The sequence below is a fragment of the Passer domesticus genome, chromosome 3, assembly GCF_036417665.1.
Source record: "Passer domesticus isolate bPasDom1 chromosome 3, bPasDom1.hap1, whole genome shotgun sequence".
In the NCBI taxonomy this organism is placed as follows: domain Eukaryota; kingdom Metazoa; phylum Chordata; class Aves; order Passeriformes; family Passeridae; genus Passer; species Passer domesticus.
In genome coordinates this window covers 116,924,156-116,939,018 of record NC_087476.1, presented here as the reverse complement: position 1 = coordinate 116,939,018, position 14,863 = coordinate 116,924,156, and the positions used below count along the sequence as shown (strand labels likewise).

At 38.4% G+C, this 14,863-nt stretch overlaps 1 protein-coding gene and 1 non-coding gene across 8 annotated transcripts in view; both read left to right on the top strand.

Moving 5' to 3' along the window:
- Positions 1–14,863, top strand: part of MACROD2 (mono-ADP ribosylhydrolase 2) — an 841,176-nt gene that overhangs the window by 374,916 nt on the left and 451,397 nt on the right. The window lies entirely within an intron of this gene.
- On the top strand, positions 9,149–9,338 carry LOC135298286 (U2 spliceosomal RNA). The gene has a single exon (XR_010360284.1). It is a non-coding gene; the product is annotated as a U2 spliceosomal RNA (small nuclear RNA).

Below are 14,863 nucleotides of genomic sequence, written 5' to 3'. Positions count from 1 at the left end.
GTGATCAGCATTTTAAGCCAGTGTTTTTCATTTTTTCTTGGAGAGTTTCCATGATGTCACTACCTGTAAAACTGTGTCTGAAGTACTTTACAGGAATGATGATGAGTAGTACAGAGGAATGTATGAAAATTGCACTGGTTGATGCTTGGAGTGAAAAATTTGGGGTTTTAACCTCCAGTATTCTGAATGAGAAAAGGATGGGGGAAACAATTGGGGTTGTCCCCAGAAATTTTACTGTAATATTTTTTTAATACAGATTTTGAAAAGCTTAAACTGTAAACTTCTAGGAGGATATTTTCAAAGTAGAATGGTGTTTCCACCAACTCCCAGGCATCTGTGTAAGCAAGGAATGTCACCACTTTAACAGCTGCCAGTGCAGCTGACCTGGGTTTGAATGGAAAGTCTTGTTGATTGACGTTTAAACAAAATGTTAATTTGTTTACATGCCATGTGGTCCCAGTGGGACTTGCTTAGATGACCACATGCCTTGAAAAGCCAAAGTTTTGGACTGTCACAAGGAATTTTTCAGTTTTTCTGTTTGTGCTGTTGGTTTTCTCCAGCAGATCTGATTCACTTATAAGGTGGTTTTATGTAGGGCTTTTTATTTTCACATTTAGCTGAAAAAAGTTAAACTTGTGCCTGAATTCAGCAGCAGTTACTGTCTATAAACACACAAACCCAATTATTACCTAAGTCAGGGTAATTTTTCAGGGAGAAAAGTATACTCCTGAAATAATAGCATATGCTGGCTTCTCTGCTTGGATGAGAGGAAGAGCTGTGTGGTTTCACTACTGTTGTGCTCTTTTTCAACAATTAGTAAATAATATGTGTTAACTTTTTCCTGTTTATTTTTTGAGTTGTTTGGCTGACTGCTGATTGACCAGCCATGCTGAAAGCAGGTGGGAAAATCAGTTCAAATGGCCTTATGTTTTCTTTTACTACTTTTTTTTTCCCCCCCCCCGTGTTTCTTCATAGGCTCTCACCTCATTACAAGGTAGGTAGGGTGGCTGTGGCCTAATTGTTTTTAACGCAGATAATTAACATCCATTCAGAAATGTGGGTCTTCCTAGCATTCTTTTCCCAGATGAATGGTTCTCAAATTTAGTTACAATAATACAATAAATGCAAATTTATATTCCTATGAACATAGCAAAGGGAGCATAAAATAAATTCTTACTTATTCCCGTCTGTGCTTGGTAGGAGTGCTGATATACTCCTAAAATAATTAGGTCCAAGTGTTTCATCAAACACAAAATTTTGTCTTATTACACAAAAGCAAATTATTTATCTTGCAAGTATTTGAAGATTTATGGAGTCCATGTGAAGAAATTTCAGCCCATTAATGCACATTATTAATGAATGTCTCTGGTTCATTTGGGAGTTTTGTATGTAGGAAACAACATTAATAGACTGGTGTGTGAAAATTTGTCTAAAGTGCCTGCAACAGTATTTACTTAAGTGCAGATGTCCCATAGAGATTTGGCAATGCCAGCACTTCAGCAGAGTGCCCAAGGTGAAATTCTAGAAATTATACATTGGGTGTCTCACTGGTTGTAACATTAACTAACTGTGTCAGACATAATAAATAGTATTGTAAAAAGTAAATAATAGAATTGCTTGAAAAATTACTAAGGGTAAGTAGTTGTTAGTATTAGTTGAGGTGATATGAGGTGCTAAATCTGAAAGAGTACAGAATTGTGTAGTGTGTCAGCTGACATGTCACTGGGTGAACTCTGTCATTCTGCTGCTCCATCTAATCAGTCCAAGAACAGAATCAATTTTGAATAGCGGACCACATCCTTTTCAAAGTAACCTCAGTTAAATGTTTTCTGTCTTTCTACTTGAGAATGTGTATATGCAGATAGAGGCACACTGGTTCTCAGACATCTCAGAAGACAAAACTAGAGTCTCTGCAATTTTTGATTTAATGGCTGTTGTGGTATCTCTCAGTTATTCGCACTTTGACACTCGTCAAGACCAGCATTAGCAGTACCTTGGGCCATTGAGTGAATTGAAACTCCTGGCTTGGCAGCAGATTTCAGAGAAGCGCAGTGAACTGTGGGAACTGGTTTAAAATCTCAGATAAGATGGAAAAACAACCCCCAAGGTGTTAAGTGTCTATACGGTGAATTTGAGGGCAATTTTCATTTCCTTGTCAATGAGATGAAAATGGAGCTCTTTCCCTGAGAAAGTAGCCACGCCATGTAATAGCGTTTTGCAGGAGAGGTAATGTCCTCTCCCACAGGAAGCAGGGAGAGCAAGCTGGTGTCTGTCACATTCCTCCCCTCCACAGCTGCACATTAAGCTTAGGCTGCTGTGGGTAGAGGGCCAGGCACTGGGTAAGTGGAGAGAATAAATGGCTCTTATGGAGTTTATTCCCATTATCCCTTCTGCAAAACCAAGGGAAGCCTCTGATAATTCACTGCTGGTGAAAATGATACATCTAGTTTTTGCCACCTCATACATTCTCTTTTGATATGTTGGGCACAGTGAAGAAGTGTTAAATTGAAGCAGAGGCAGAAGAGGGGAGGAAAAAAGGAAGAACAAGTCCTAAAGAACGAGTCGTACAATGCCAGCCCTTAAAGCTAGAAAAACACTGTTCAAAATTGCTGAGTGTGAAGCAAACATCACCTGGATCAGCTTTCCAGCGTGACAGTGTGACCAATAATTCAACCTGGCAGAGAAGCCTTTCAGGAATACAAATATCGCGAATGCTCTGTTCTGCTTATGCACCAGAAATGCAATATGTGAGCCGGGACTTCCCTGACAGCGCGCTGTCTCTGCTGGCCTCGCCTTTGATGAGCATCCTCCACGGGAAAGCGCCGCCTTTCTGATCCCATTAGAGGAGAGAGGCTCTGTCCCTGTGGTCCTTTTTGCAACCCGTGTGCTCTGTGAACCGCGCCGTGCACGGGGGATTTGTTGAGAGATGTATTGGGACCTAACATGTCACAGGCAGGCTTGTTACAGAGGAAACCCTGTTGACAGAAAGGATTAGCTGCAAGCAAGAGAGAAAAACAAGAAGTCATATATTTTAAGGACAGTCGTGGTACAAAATTTTGATTATTTATTGGGCAAGTAGATAGTCAGGACTTTGTGTTATTAGAGATTCTGTATCCTAGGATACTGGCAGTGATTTCAGCCTGGTGCTGCCAAACTGTACTCCAGAATCTGAGGTTTCATATGAAAGAGGGGGGAAAAAAGCAAAACAAACAGAAAACCCTCTATACCCTGCAGCTGCAGAGAAAATACTTAGAAACTCACTGTGACCAGGGTTGTGTTCTTGTCTTGAGTCAGCAATCAGCTTGAAGCAATACCTTTGAGAAGAGCGAACTGTGCTGGTCATTTCAATGCATGTGAGGTATGAAGCCTGACATGTTTACACAGCAGCTAGCTCATTTCAGTGCTTTTTTTGGTGAAAATCTCAATGTCATGCATGCTCTTTGAGAATATATTTTCTCTGGACACAAGAAAAGAACCAGAAGGAAGGAAGGTCTATTATTTGTCATGTAAATAAGAATTAATGTTAACCATAACTTCTGCCCTTCTTCTTTCCCCATCCAACAACTCCCAAAGAACAAAGGGAGGGTGGGGGGAAAGCAAGCAACTTTTCACATTGTGGAGAAATGGATAAACATGGGATATTTTCTTTGCTCACCGGAAAAAGCTTTAGTCATATCCAGACTCTTGAAAAAAATCAAAACAAAACCCCCTTCTTCCACTAACCCCTACATTCTCTGTAGTACCATATGCCCCAACTTACAATTATCCAGCTTTTCATACATTCCACTTCTGCTCTGACAGCTATACAATGTACAACAATTGCACAGAGTCAGAAGGCAAATCTGGGATGCACCAAGAATAAAGAATTTGGTGCCAGTTTAAAACAAATGTAGTGAATATGGAAGTAAATAACATAAGTAAAACTGGATACTGATGATGTTTTTTCATTTCTGTGTGTCTGTCTAAATGTCCAGTCTCTAATTCATGTAAACAGCACTGTGAATTTACCTTTTTGTTCAGCTTTGCTGAATTTACATTTAGAAGCTGCAAAATGCAGGGGATCTTGAACTTTATTCTCATGATCTCCCTGAGGAACCTGTTAATCATTGGAACTATTGTATGGTTATATGGCTCACATCATGTTTGAGCATTGGAGCTCAACATGAGAAAAGCACTGTAATTGCTCACAATTAGTTCTGGGTAAGCCTCACAAGGTTTACTTAAGAGTCCCCTCATGCCAGATTCATACCCAAAATGTATCTGAAGTATCTGAACCATTTAAGAGTCTGGGAGGTAATACTTTGTCATTGTATAAGGCAGAAGACTTGTGTATGAAAGGGCAAGGGGATTGTGAAATAATTACTGGCTCTGCGTTTAATTTGAGTCAATGAAAATGCCAGAATGATTGAAGTGTTTATGCTGAAGATCAAGGAGTTATATTGGAATAGGGTAATCAAAACCAGGAACATCTCCTTTAAAATTTTTTAATATTTCTCAGGGAGGAGATAATGGAGGACTATCAGAGTATAGTGAGGGGAGTGTTGGAAGGAAAGTCAGGATCAGAGGTCACACCTGTGTGAAGTGATGGTTTGAAAATGACAAGTAAAAATGGAAATATGCTTCACTTGACAGTGATGAATGGGTTCCTTGACCTGAGGAGGAAGACTAGAGGTGGCTTTGCACTGTGGAGATGGTAATTTGATAGTGGCAATTATAGGTGAAAAAGTTAGCCAGTAAAAATACCGTGGGGAAAATGCCTGCTCTCAATTAGGGATGGTACTCATGCCCCTGGGCCTCAACTGCCAGGGTAGCTGTGCGTTTCTCCAGCCTGGGATACTTTCAGTTTGCCATTTTTATGCTTTCAGTGTGGTTCTCTCATCCCTATATTCATTCCACCTGTTCCCAGTATGTCTTTTACTTTGTGTTTGTTTATGCTTTCCTTACCTTCAGCACAGAAATACTCTGCATCTGTATTCTCCTTCTAAGAACATCAAACCTCATGAAGTTGGTGAGCTGCTGGGCCTGGCTCAGAGTCAATGTTGCTAAACCTGGGACTGTACATAGAGTTTCCACAGTGTGGGAGGTGGGTCAATCATATCTTGCTCACACATCTCTCATATCTCAAGGGCAGAAACACATTTGCCAGTGGCCTATAACTGCGCCTCTCTGCAAGCAATAAATGCCAAGAGTCTCATCAGCTTTTACATACCGAGGCAAAAAGTATGTTATAGGCTCCTCAGTATGAGGCCATCCATGAAGTATGGATTTTGAGGTTAGGAGACCTTTTCTTGCTTAAAAGAGGTTCTGATCAAGATGAATTATGAAAATGGCAATAAATCTTTTGTTTTAAAAGGTAATAAACTGACTATAAATGTTTAAGGCAGAGCTCCAGGCAAACATGAGCAGCAGACTGAACCACCTGCCTTTATGTACCTTCCTCCTCCATAGCACTCAGCAGGAGAAGCTGAAGCATCCTAAACCCTACAGGGTCTTCCTAGAGGCCCAAAGAGTCAAAAGTGCTTCAGACACTATGTGCATGGGTTTTGTTCCTTTTTGTGTAGGTGTTTGTCTATTTGACCACGTAAGTCCTTTATGTACATGTGACATTGAGCCATTTCTCAGCTAAAAGTACTGAGTATGTTGCAGTTTAATATGGTGCAGTTAATCATGTGTTTGGGCACCACAGATTTTATTTTGTTGTGAAATAAGGTGGCTGGAAAATTTGAAATAATAAATACTGAAGGGCCACGTTTAGCGCAGTTCTTTTCTTCTACAAATCTTTGCAAAAATGCACCAAAGGTTTCTTCTAAAAAGTTGAGCTACTTGCCAAGTTCCAAACCATATGCTGTCATAACACCAGTTTGGAGACTCTCAACTCTCGTGACCCATTTGGGGAGCACTCTTATCTGTAGTTCTCCCTCTTTCTCCTGCCCTGGACGTGAAGTCTGATTAGTGTTTAGACATTGCTTTGAGATAATGATAATGTGCCTTTTAATTAGCATCAATATTTCTAGTCTTTTGGGAAATAATAATGTGCTTCCTTTTTAATCTTTGACTGTTGACAGATGGCCACTTATTAAACATCATTAAATTCTGATATCAATCATTTTTGTGCTTTATAAAATATGCTCATCGTTTAAAGGAAATGATAAATATAGGAGGAAGATTTTCCACATGGATTGTGTAGACTTTGATGCAGTGCTGCAGCAGTAATTGATGGAGGGAGGCCTTGTTTTTTAAGACATTATAAGTATAATCTCTGAGGCCTTGTTAACTCCCTTTCAGTGTATATGTGTATGTTAGAAGGGCTCTCATATGGAAGTAGCCTGAATGCTTCTCAGGTAAAGCCACTATTTAAACATTTAAAAACATGAACTTTTGAGAAGCCTGTCCTTATATGCAGAAAATATTTTGTGCATTTACACAGGAATCCCTATTGTATGTGTTTTTGTGAATGCCATGAAAAAGTGAAGATGGATTCCTGTGCGTCTGTTATTTGCAGCAAGGCTTTATTTGACTTGATGCATTCTTGGCAAGAGCCTCCAATTCATTACTTGTGAAACTTTGTTTAATGGGTACAATTACGATCTGCATTGTGCCCTTGCTCATCTTAATAGCAGTATTAATTTGCAGGAAGGGACAAAAATCATCTTGTGGAGTTATCAAGCCGTGTTTAGACTTTCTGAATGCTAATTAATTCAGAGCTCAAATGCTGTACCTGCTGTTTAAAAGGCTGGCAGCTTGTATTCATCACCTGAGTGACAGCTGTTCCTTGCCTTTTTTTGCTCTTAGAAAAAGAGTGGGGAAGATTAACTCCTTCCCGTGCTGGTGACTGCCATTTTGAAGTAACAATTACGTTCAACTTTTAAATGTTAGAATTTTTTTTCTTCAACAGATTTGCTGATTTTGACAGCACATTAGAGAAAGGATTGGTGACTGTATGTTATTCAGAGAAATGGCTAAATATTTATCCAAATCACTGTTTTTTTTATGGGCAGGGCAAAAAAACCTCCAAATAGTCTCAGTGACATTTGATGCCAGAACCAGATCCTCCAGGTAAGCTAAAAGAGAAAGAATTAAAATATGGAAAAGTCAGATTTGAACATTTATAATGAGTATGGAGTCTGAAGAATTTTTCTCCTGGAATCAAACCCCTTTTTTAGTATTTACTGTCAAGAAAATATTTATTAATTGCAATCAAATTCAATGTTCGCTTAGGCCATTTAAATGTCACAGAAAACAGAAAAGTACAGTTTTATATGCTGCATTAAAAGCTCATTGAGTTGCTGTTTGTTAAACTGAACTTGCCTGCTCTTGGAAGGAGTGATAGTCTTTGGTAGTGAAGAAGGGGGCTTAAAGGCATGCAGGTGATTTGATTTAATTCAGTCTGATTAAAAGTATCAGCTGGTACAATGCAGATGTTCATATGCAGGTATGGGAGGATTACACAGTTTGTCTGAGTCACTGAGGAAGTGGGATAGTAATATTGAATTAAGTTCCTTCTTTTTCACAGAGGAGCAGATAACTAAAATATAAATGTTAGCTCCACTTCTCCATTTCTTCCTGCCCCAAATCAAAACACCTAAATTATTCTGCATTTTCTTTTTGGAGGAAACATGAGACAAATCAGTAGTTGTTTCACGTCAAAAAGTATTGCGGAGCTACTGACACCAAACAAAATTCCACAAAATCTTCCAGTTAGTATTTTAGGATAAATCCAAAGATTTTTCTTTTGCTGCTTCAAAGACCTGCAAAGTCTGGTATGTGTTTTGCTACATAAATATTTCAGACATACGGGTGTGCAGTAGACATGTCATAATAATATAAAATTTTCATTCACCTTTTGGAGGCCCTGTATCTTTACGGAAACTTGGGGTGGACTTGGCTAATGCGTTGGGGCTTTGATTCTGCTCACATTGGGTTTTACGCATTCTGACTCAGTAAATCTCATTAAGCACATGCTGAACTTCAGTGTTCACTGTTCGTTCTCTTGACTTCAATAGCAAATTAAGCACATGCTTAAATGTTGTTCAGAGCCTTAGGGAAAGGTGATTAAACAAAATAACAAAGCTATGCTATTAAAGTATTTTAACTCGTTAAAATCCAGTGCATTTGCTGATACAGATTCACTCTGTAGAACTCTGTATTGAAAGTTAAACAATTACATTTTAACTGGCTGATTGTCTTGTGCAGCTTGGAGCACCAACATCAGGATATTCGATTCGTATTGCTGTGACAATACCTTTCCTTTCACCTTGTGACCTGCTGTTGTATTCTCTCAAACAATTAGTGATTATTGGCATTAAAAAATATTATTGGTAATAAAAAGGTTTCCAAGTTTGTTTACAAAGTGTTCTTGAAAATAATTTTAAAGAAATAGTTGTCTTTTTCCAAGTTACTAAAATATCTTTTGTTATTACTCATTAACTTCAGAAGACATTTTTTTGTTTCCATGCACAGGAATGATTTTTTGATGCTTTAGCAGTATTGACTTAGTGCTCTTCATGTGTGGACAGTTTCTCTGCTAATTTATGGTGGAGTTTGATAGCGAGTAATTGTGCTTTAGCAAGGCTGGTATTTAGTCTTTGAATTAGTGTGCAAGATGCCTTAATGAGTCCAGCAAGGATGAAGAAAATGCACTGCAGTAATTCTGTTTTTAATAAGCTATTTAATAAAATTCCCTCAACTTTTTAGAATTTTGTGAAATAGTTTCTGTAGGGGAGATGTGTTTCTAAAAAGAACCCTTTATGATTCAGAAAACAGAATATTCCTTAAACATTTGGGGCTGGGGGCATCGAAGCCACAGGAGCTTGGCGGCCAGAGGGAAGGGCTAGGTGTTTTCTCTTTTTAGTTTACCATAGAAGAAATAATCAGATCAAGACTGAAATATTTTGGGAGGCTAGACATGGCATCATTAACTTTCCAGAGTTCCTGTCCTGAAACAGTTCCTGTGTGTGTAAAATCATGAGCTCATTGAGATCCTGGAGCGAGTTATTTGGGGTCTGTAGTCTGTCTGCAGCTTTTTGAAATAAATCTGAGTGATAAAGCTGCATAATTGTTGTTACCGTGGTGTTAAAATCTTGGGATGATTCAGTCTCAGCGTGCGCACTGAGTCAGACCAAGAAGCCATCGAGTCTGCTGATTCGTGTTTGCCTCTTGACCTTTTGGCAAAGATCAAGTGCAGCATATGTTTTTATCAGTTTAATATCTGTTATGTCCTCAGCTGGAGGATTTTATATTAAATGAGTTTGGGGACTGGGAAATGTACTAGGAGCTTACGCCATCCTCTCCATGCGTGAAGCCTGCTATTGCTGTGTTTCTAGAATGGTGTGAAAAGAAAAAAGAAAAAAAAACAACAAGTCCCTTAATGACCGTAAAATAGTGCAAAGGGAAGAGCAGGAACAGAGCAAACACAGATTATGCCTCTCCACAGTGTTCTCTTAATTCCCACCAATTTTCAGCTCAGTGAGTTCCCAAGCCTCCATAAAACCCCATATAAAATATATATATAAAAAAACCTAAACTAAACTAAGATAGCACTTCTGATTCTATTTTAATCTTGTTTTCTCTGCCTTCTCAGTCTGTATTAATATCTATTTTGGGATGTTCAGTATTGTAAAATCAGATTATCATCCTCAGGACTGGGTGGTACCTTGTACCTGCTGAGTACAGTGAGCCCACACTTGTTCTTGTCCTTGCTGAAGAGCCAGTTCTTGCATCATTGGTGCTGTTTATTTTCACTGACCACTCTTAGGTAGTGTTTTTCTGAAAAATGAGATAAATAGCAATCAGAAATAATTGCAGAGTCCAACAGATGGAAATACCCTGCATGATGGTGAAATGCAACATTCAGGATTTGCCTTGGTTTGATTTGAGAGTGTTGGAAAGAAATAGATGTGATCGGTAGCTTTGAGGAAACACTATTTTTTAAACACAGGTGCTTAAAATATATAAAAAAGCCAAGAACTATGGAGAGCTGCTGTTCACTTGAATGTTTTTGACTGATTAAATGCCAACAAAATTCCATTTTGTAACCTGGAGGTCCAGAACTGTTCATACATGCTGTGGTCAGTGGGTGTCTAACAGGAGCTGGTTTTATTAGGCCTGTGACAGAGTCACTGCTGAGGTCCATGCAGTGCAGCAGGTGATCACAAGCATGGCTCATGACAGCTTTTGATACACAGCCAAGCCACTAAAAGCCACGTTGATGTGACAGGATGAAAACTGGATCTTCTATTAGAAATAAAATTCATACAGTTCAGATAGAGAGTGATCAAAATAATTTTTAGATTACATAAGAATTTGACCCTTCAAGCATGTTTTATTAAGTACGTGAGGTAATACAGAATTGAGGAACCCATGTCATTGTAAATTAGTTTCCTTGAGTTAAGTCTCATTACCAAGGCACCTTCACTTTTTAAAATTATTTTGCCTGCCATGGTTAATAAAAAGGAAGTTAATTTGGTGTGACATTTTTGGTGGTAGCTTGGTCCACTACCAACTTAATTGCAGTAAAATAATAGTTTCAAAAAAACCCTAAACTTTGCATTCCTTGCATTTCGAATCACTGGGTGATTTACTAGTCATTATTTATAGCCTCAGTATTTAAATTAGGATACATTAAATAAAGCTTATGTGGGGAATGTGGAAGTGTTTGTTGATTGTAATTATTTTAATGTTACTATTTAATGGAAAATATTATATTTCAATTCTTAAAAATTTCCGCTTAGATCCAAACCCAGAAGTCTACAAGACAGAAATTGACTGCAGCAAAATGCCATCTTATTACTATGCATGCTATGATGCTCACAGGTTATTGTCAATATCCAGTGTCTACTGACGAGGAAGCTTTTGTTTGTCATGGGAACAAAATGATTGTTCCTCGTTTTTCTAGACAGCTGAGTTCTTGAAACGAAAAGCATTTTGATCCTGGGGTAAATATTGATTCCCTCTTCTCTCTCTCTGAGAAAATTAATTTAGTGTGTATTATATGCACCCAGGTAAGATAAGGCCAGCTCAGGACCTCACAGGCTACTTAAACCTGCATTCAAGAAGTGGTTTCATTACCCCTAGGTCAGCACATACATGCTGGTTCTTTTGGAGAGAGTCTCCTACAACAGAGCAGAGAAGGATTCACGTGCCACTTGCTTATAGCAATAGGACCCTAGATTTCTCATTTTCAGCCAAAAAGTAGTGGCATCAATTTGCTTTTATCCCCCACCCCCTTCTGAGTGGTTCTGTGCCTTAAACCTGGCTGGTCTGGGTGAGGTCACAGGTACTAATGCACTGTGCCTTCCAGAGACAGCCTTTGGAGAAACACAGAGATCTGCATTTTGCTGTGCAGATTCTTAGCACGCAGAAATCCTTTTCATAGTGCATTATGGCAAAAGTAGAGTGATTGTCAGTAGCCAAGTCTTCCCTTTATCAATAGACGTGGAAAAGGGAGTGCAGAGTGTTAATTCATCTAATGATGAAACTGAGCATCCACTGCTGTTGCCACTCCTCAGCTGACCTGGGGCACCCTGGGAGAGGAGCTCGCCAGCACATCCTTAATGCACAAACTGAAAGAATTGGCAAGAACAACAGAAAGAGTTGGACAGATTTCCCCAAAGAATGGTGCACTGCCACCTCCTCCTTATAAAGAAAGGCACACTTCCACCATCTCGTTTTTGCAGCTCTCTTAAGAAGAAGCAGAAATATCTGAGCCTTTGGAAATGACTGCAGTATGTCTGCTGCTACCATAGTGTTTGATATCAATCCCTGTCTGTGTGCATCCCTGTCGGATTCAAAGCATAAGCTCACATTCCTCTGGAAGCTGTGCCATGCAAGTGCAAAATTTCTGCTGCCCAAACTTAAAACTTAACTTTCATTAGTAAATAAACAGACCAGATTGATTGGTTCCCTTTAGAGAGTGATACTATGGGATCACGATTTCAGCCTTACAAAAGCAACAATTAGCATTCTAAGAAAATAGTTCTGGTGGAATTTATTGCAACATGATTAGCTCTGTTATTTGTAAAGCCTGTGTAAGCTTCTTCCATCTTTGAATCACTGAGTATTATTGGAAAACTGTTTTTTCATGTTTACGTGTGGTGCACTGGTTTTTGTATTATATCACCAGCCATTTCCTTAGGAAAATGTTTTGAAAGGATGAAGAAAAATTAAAAAGGAGAAGGAAATGTTAGGATCTCTATATCTCTAGCACTATATTGACTGTTCATCTGAGACACTGTGTTATCATGCTTTTATTCCAGAACCAGCATTGTTGAATTAATGTTGAATTCACATTTAATTTCATTTTTTATTTTTGATTCCTAATATTATATTTTTAAAACTTCCACCACAAATAGAAAAAATTACAAAAAGGGCTAATATATAACTTGCTTCTTGTGTGCCTCAGAAGGCACAATCCTACCACTGACTTTCTGAAAACAGTTAAGGTTGTTTAACAAGGTTTGAAGCTAAAACAGGAACTCCCATATGACCTGTATTACCTCTCCTCAAGGGAATGCGTTTTCTTAAAGTGATGATTTATGAGATTCAATACTAATGTCAAACTTCATTCTGCCATGTGAAGTAACATAATTAAAAAACCAAAATAGCAGCACACAAGCAGCAGGACATTGTTGAAGTTGTAGACATTTCCACATAGGTGATGTAAAGTTTGATGGGAAAGTGATATGAGTGTTTTAGGCATGTCCACATGAGATGTAAGAAAAACAAGCCTTAAGCAAGTCTGCTATTTCCCTCAGAAAGATTTTATCCAGAGAGGAAGATGGAATATTTATGTGCAATAGCAGCTGCATATTTTTAGAATAATTTTGAATTCTTTTATTCTAAGTCTCTGTGTGATTAGAAAATAGATACAAATCAGATGAGGTAACAGTTTGTCCTGTTTGTGTGAAGTAGTTTTCCAGGATAAAATTACATTTCCTTCTAAATGCAGTATTCATTTGGGAGTAAATTAATTAAGGCTGAGTGGATAAGTATCTGCTGTCATTCTGCAGTCATGACATGGCAAGACACAAGCTATCTACATGCAAAACTCATCCGTACATGAAAAAAAGTAAAATGCCTGTGCCTGTTGCCTATATTGTTATGTGATACTTTGAATAAATAACTTGATTCCATGTTCAAAATACTCAAAGGTATAGTATTTTATTATTGATGTTCTTAACTTAGACTACAACAGTGTAACAGCTATTTTTTTCATTTGAGAGCATCCCTCATGAGACAGGAATGTGGTCTCTGCACTGTGCCCTAACAGGTTTCTTATTTTTATCTGTGCTATGGCTTGACCAATTGAATATGAATATAACGTAGATCAGGCATCCCACAGTGACTTTCAGGTTGGGCTTCCCTCAGTGATCTTCATAGATGGGTAGGACTGATTGGGGTGGGTGGTGTTTGTAGCGGGGGGGGTCATGATTTGATTTGTTAATTACTCAGTACATGCTGGGAAACTGGGTGGTTTATTTGTTCCTCTTTGAGGGGAGGTTTCATGCTGAAGAAATGCATGATTTTCTTTCACGTTTAAAGCAGTCCATTAGGACAACAGAGAAGTGCACTTTGGCTTTCCATTGGGCTGTTGCAGATCATGTCTACCTGTGTTTAAACAAAATTTATTTCTGTGCTTATTCCCATCATCCTGTGTGATATTTTGTTGAATTACTTTTCTACCCTAAAACTATACTAATTGCAAAATGATTTTTACATCAACATTGACTGTAAAGTATGTGTTTCTACCTAAGTGCTGTTTTGTATGGCTTCTCTGCAATACTATTTCAAAGTGTTGGATGAAAAATCAAGTGCTGAATCTTTGTTGTCTTCAAGCAAATATTATGAGAGATTGTATAGCTGGAGTTTATGATTAAACTTTTCTCTTTCCTGACAGTACTGACATTTATTTTCTAGACAAACAGATGAATGTTAGATAACAAGTTGTTTTGAGCATGTATGATGTTGATGCAAAACTAAAGCCCTTATATTTTTACCCCAAACCTCTGAATTTTCTCTAAAAGACTGAAAGCCTAAAAGGTGATGTGCAAAGGCTTGTGAACTACTCTAAAAGTTACTCTATTCAGCTGGCTTAAACCTAGGGTAACAAACCACTGCTGATCCATGTGCAGAGCAATTCATCATTCAGTGGACATGTCCTGGCACATAGCACTGGAGCCTGAATATTTAGTAATATTCCTTTTTTTTTTTTTTTTTTTTTTCCCCATGGGAAACTACCTATGGCTCTTGCTGTGAGAGAAGTTGAGTGGTAGCCTGTGGCCTAAGCTTTTTAGAGGGTTTCACTGTACTGTCTGCACTTCTTACTGTGTAATTGTCCAAATAGCCTCCACCAGAACAAGGAAAGGAAATGTGAGTATGTGAAAGAGGAAAGGACAATTGAACAGGGTGATGCTAAATACAGAAAATACAAGGGAAAGCCCTGATGAGATTGAAGCTGAGAACTTACATCTTCCATTTTTAGCATCCCTTTTTGTATGAAGAGCAACGTAAGGAGCATGGTGCTCCGAAGTGTGGAGATCTGCATCCTCAATATATTGTTGGATACTGGAGCAAAATTTTGGTCCTGTGGTTGGCTTCCCCAGTCACTTCGGGAAGCGTGATACTAAGTATTTCTTTGTGGAGGAGTATTAAAGCATGTGTAATTCAGCTAAGGTAGCAAATTTAGTCCTTGAACCTTTGTGTTTCTGTGATTTTAAAAATATTTTGCTGTGTGTAGGTTTTTTTGTTGTTGCTGTTGAGTTTATTTTTAATGGGTTGTCTAATCTAAAGGCCACATACAAGCCTTCAAGTCTAACCTTTTCATTTTGCTTGACACTGTTGAAGAAGATAAGAGGGGAACGCTGTC